We start from the raw sequence: 5000 nt of genomic DNA, 5'->3' as shown, positions 1-5000 counted from the left end.
CATCTTTCGACGCCACCCACAAAGCATGCAGCCTCTGTCGACCACAGCACCCATACGCCAGTGCCTCTGCCGCACGAAGTCGTGGACCGGCAATCACACCACCTGCACCCGTTCGTGCCCCACCCCAACCGCCCAACTCGCATCGCCAGCGGATGAACGGCGGACGTTTCCCGCACTCGTAAGGTGCAATTCACACCTATAACATGCGTTTCATGAAGAGATATTTCCAATATGCGACATTCCCGCTGTCCCTATTCATGAGCTGCGAGCTGTACCACGTACAAGCTACAGACGCGATCGCATTGCTCACTGTACGGATTCTCATGCTGAGCCATCAGCTAGGAAGCGCCCCATCCATGTCGGCACCCGTGGGCGTTGCACTCGCAGTCGCAAAAAACGCTGGGCAAATATATATCTCGGAAGAGTAACGACAGTCCGAGCCTCCTGGCGTTGCACTCGCAGCCGCAAAAAAACGCTGGGCACATATATGTCTCGGAAGAGTAACGACAGTCCGAGTCTCCTGCGTGGGAAGAGTCTTTCTAGGCCCTGACCCACGGGAAGGGTGTAGCTTCCCCCATCCCGGACATTTGACGTCGTCACACTACCGGTATTGACTAATAGACTGATTGCTGATAATCATTAGCCATACACTGGGGGAAACGGCCGACAGGGGCGGCAACATAGTGGAGCCGCAGTGTCACTAATGTACAGAGATAGAACAGTTTCGACTGGAACTAGAGTAACCGTATACACGGCACTGATTAGTAATAGATGCAGAGCCATCAGAATACAGATAATATATACAACCGTCCCTATACATGCTGAAAGACTCTGCACACAATGAGAACCACACGTCAGCCAGACACTCTTATCACACACTACTCTCTTATCACACACAATATCTAACCACCAGCATGGAAGAACATCCAGTGCATCCTCTCCGCCACATGACACAATCCACACTATCATTACCAGACCGGGAGGTCCACCCAGAAAACACAATATCCCACCCTTCCGACATCCGCACATTGCTCAGCTAAGCCACGAACACCCACACATGTCCTACACAGTGGTGCACCCAACATCACAATACTGCCTCCTGTCACAGCACACAAACAATGGCAGGAATGAAAGACACAGATCTGCCACAACCATGGAATCGGAGCGCCGCCTGTCATGAGCCAAAAGTGCATCCTGACGTGACAAATCGGATAATACCGCAGGCATCCAATTACGATAATCACTATCAACGAACCTGCCGCCCCCCCCCCCCAATACACCTTTCCCTACAACAATGTGTATCTGAACCTACGCTATATCGTACCTTAACCTAACCTATATCGTACCTTAACCTAACCTATATCGTACCTTAACCTAACCTATATCGTACCTTAACCTAACCTATATCGTACCTTAACCTAACCTATATCGTACCTTAACCTAACCTATATCGTACCTTAACCTAACCTATATCGTACCTTAACCTAACCTATATCGTACCTTAACCTAACCTATATCGTACCTTAACCTAACCTATATCGTACCTTAACCTAACCTATATCGTGCCTTAACCTAACCTATATCGTGCCTTAACCTAACCTATATCGTGCCTTAACCTAACCTATATCGTGCCTTAACCTAACCTATATCGTGCCTTAACCTAACCTATATCGTGCCTTAACCTAACCTATATCGTGCCTTAACCTAACCTATATCGTGCCTTAACCTAACCTAATTTGTGCCTTAACCTAACCTAATTTGTGCCTTAACCTAACCTAATTTGTGCCTTAACCTAACCTAATTTGTGCCTTAACCTAACCTAATTTGTGCCTTAACCTAACCTAATTTGTGCCTTAACCTAACCTAATTTGTGCCTTAACCTAACCTAATTTGTGCCTTAACCTAACCTAATTTGTGCCGTAACCTAACCTAATTTGTGCCGTAACGTAACCCATGTTGTGCCGTAACGTAACCCATGTTGTGCCGTAACGTAACCCATGTTGTGCCGTAACGTAACCCATGTTGTGCCGTAACGTAACCCATGTTGTGCCGTAACGTAACCCATGTTGTGCCGTAACGTAACCCATGTTGTGCCGTAACGTAACCCATGTTGTGCCTTAACCTAACCCATGTTGTGCCTTAACCTAACCCATGTTGTGCCTTAACCTAACCCATGTTGTGCCTTAACCTAACCCATGTTGTGCCTTAACCTAACCCACGTTGTGCCTTAACCTAACCTACGTTGTGCCTTAACCTAACCTACGTTGTGCCTTAACCTAACCCATGTTGTGCCTTAACCTAACCCATGTTGTGCCTTAACCTAACCCATGTTGTGCCTTAACCTAACCCATGTTGTGCCTTAACCTAACCCATGTTGTGCCTTAACCTAACCCATGGTGTGCCTTAACCTAACCCATGGTGTGCCTTAACCTAACCCATGTTGTGCCTTAACCTAACCCATGTTGTGCCTTAACCTAACCCACGTTGTGCCTTAACCTAACCCACGTTGTGCCTTAACCTAACCCACGTTGTGCCTTAACCTAACCCACGTTGTGCCTTAACCTAACCCACGTTGTGCCTTAACCTAACCTACGTTGTGCCTTAACCTAACCCATGTTGTGCCTTAACCTAACCCATGTTGTGCCTTAACCTAACCCATGTTGTGCCTTAACCTAACCCATGGTGTGCCTTAACCTAACCCATGGTGTGCCTTAACCTAACCCATGGTGTGCCTTAACCTAACCCATGGTGTGCCTTAACCTAACCCATGTTGTGCCTTAACCTAACCCATGTTGTGCCTTAACCTAACCCATGTTGTGCCTTAACCTAACCCATGTTGTGCCTTAACCTAACCCATGTTGTGCCTTAACCTAACCCATGTTGTGCCTTAACCTAACCCATGTTGTGCCTTAACCTAACCCATGTTGTGCCTTAACCTAACCCATGTTGTGCCTTAACCTAACCCATGTTGTGCCTTAACCTAACCCATGTTGTGCCTTAACCTAACCCATGTTGTGCCTTAACCTAACCCATGTTGTGCCTTAACCTAACCCATGTTGTGCCTTAACCTAACCCATGTTGTGCCTTAACCTAACCCATGTTGTGCCTTAACCTAACCCATGTTGTGCCTTAACCTAACCCATGTTGTGCCTTAACCTAACCCATGTTGTGCCTTAACCTAACCCATGTTGTGCCTTAACCTAACCCATGTTGTGCCTTAACCTAACCCATGTTGTGCCTTAACCTAACCCATGTTGTGCCTTAACCTAACCCATGTTGTGCCTTAACCTAACCCATGTTGTGCCTTAACCTAACCCATGTTGTGCCTTAACCTAACCCATGTTGTGCCTTAACCTAACCCATGTTGTGCCTTAACCTAACCCATGTTGTGCCTTAACCTAACCCATGTTGTGCCTTAACCTAACCCATGTTGTGCCTTAACCTAACCCATGTTGTGCCTTAACCTAACCCATGTTGTGCCTTAACCTAACCCATGTTGTGCCTTAACCTAACCCATGTTGTGCCTTAACCTAACCCATGTTGTGCCTTAACCTAACCCATGTTGTGCCTTAACCTAACCCATGTTGTGCCTTAACCTAACCCATGTTGTGCCTTAACCTAACCCATGTTGTGCCTTAACCTAACCCATGTTGTGCCTTAACGTAACCCATGTTGTGCCTTAACGTAACCCATGTTGTGCCTTAACCTAACCTATAATGTGCCTTAACCTAACCTAAAGTGCGCCGTAACCTAAACTATATTGCGCCTTAACCTGACGCACGTTGTCGCTGAACCTGCTCTGTAATTGTTATGCAACCCGTTAAAGTAGTGTAGTGTTGCCTAACCGCAACCCTCGCAATATAGTTCGCTACTCGCACTGCCCGGTCCCCTGTGTATCGCGTCATGTTAAACACCTTGCAGGTGTTGCTGACTTTCCACATGCTCCTGCTATACACTGTAGTGTGGATAGCAGCAGGACGTACATGCCCCCCCCCCTTCCCCCCTGCCTTCGCAAGCTGGTCGGTGAGAAGTTTGCATGTTCAATGCCCTTCGCATGCCGACGTACTCAGCCTACGTTGTGGTACGGCCTGTCACCTGTCCGCCGATGTACGCAAAACCCACAAACTGTACTGCACATTGCTCCGTATGTACTGAATGATACATCGTGGCCCATGTGACCGTATGACGACAGCGCCTAGCAACGGCGGACCATACAGTCCAAATATTGTGCACGCAGCTACGTGTCGTCTCCCTATAAGAGCTGGATTGCAGTGTGGTACGCCATACAGACGTGTGGGAGGAACGGACGCCCTGGATGGCGATCAGCATGAGCAGTCTGTTGATGTAGTGGAGCGTGTATTCGGACGTAGTCGTCTCTTCTCACACACCGTGATAGCATGTTGCACCGCGTTCCACATCTGCGACATGCTGCAGAGGCGGGCTGACAGTCGTTCGCGCAATGGACACCGCATACGTACGGGGTCTACCTTCCACGTGTTCTCTAGGCGTGCACATGTTGTTGCGTCTATGTGGGCAGACGTAGTGTGTTGTGACACCTGACACAGGCATGCAATACTCGTTGCAAATGGCGATGGACGTGTACGTTTGCTGGTGACGTTACGCAAATGAACAACCGGTAACCCGTTGTGGTGCGGTTGTTCTCGCTAGAGGTGAATCAGTGTTGGCGACGATCGGTCGAGCTATTAACCGGTTGTTTCAGGGATACCCACCATGCCCACGAACGTGAAAGGGGACCCACCATGCCCACGAACGTGAAAGGGGATCTGGGTGTGAGGCGATACGCGGCGGTGGCTGGGTGGGACCGTCCCCGGCCGGTGAGGGGGGGCCGCCCGGCGTGCTGGCAGCGCGGTGCGTGGGCGCACGCGCTACAGCCGGCTGGTGGGGGCGGCCGGTGGCAGGCGCGCCGGCCGACGGACGCGGCAGGCGGCGCAGCTGCGCGCCGGCGCCCCCTGCTCGCGGCGCCTTGCGGCCAAAGTAGG

Source organism: Schistocerca serialis, unplaced genomic scaffold (genome assembly GCF_023864345.2).
Source record: "Schistocerca serialis cubense isolate TAMUIC-IGC-003099 unplaced genomic scaffold, iqSchSeri2.2 HiC_scaffold_1234, whole genome shotgun sequence".
Classification (NCBI taxonomy): domain Eukaryota; kingdom Metazoa; phylum Arthropoda; class Insecta; order Orthoptera; family Acrididae; genus Schistocerca; species Schistocerca serialis.
Note: the sequence above shows the minus strand (reverse complement) of the source record.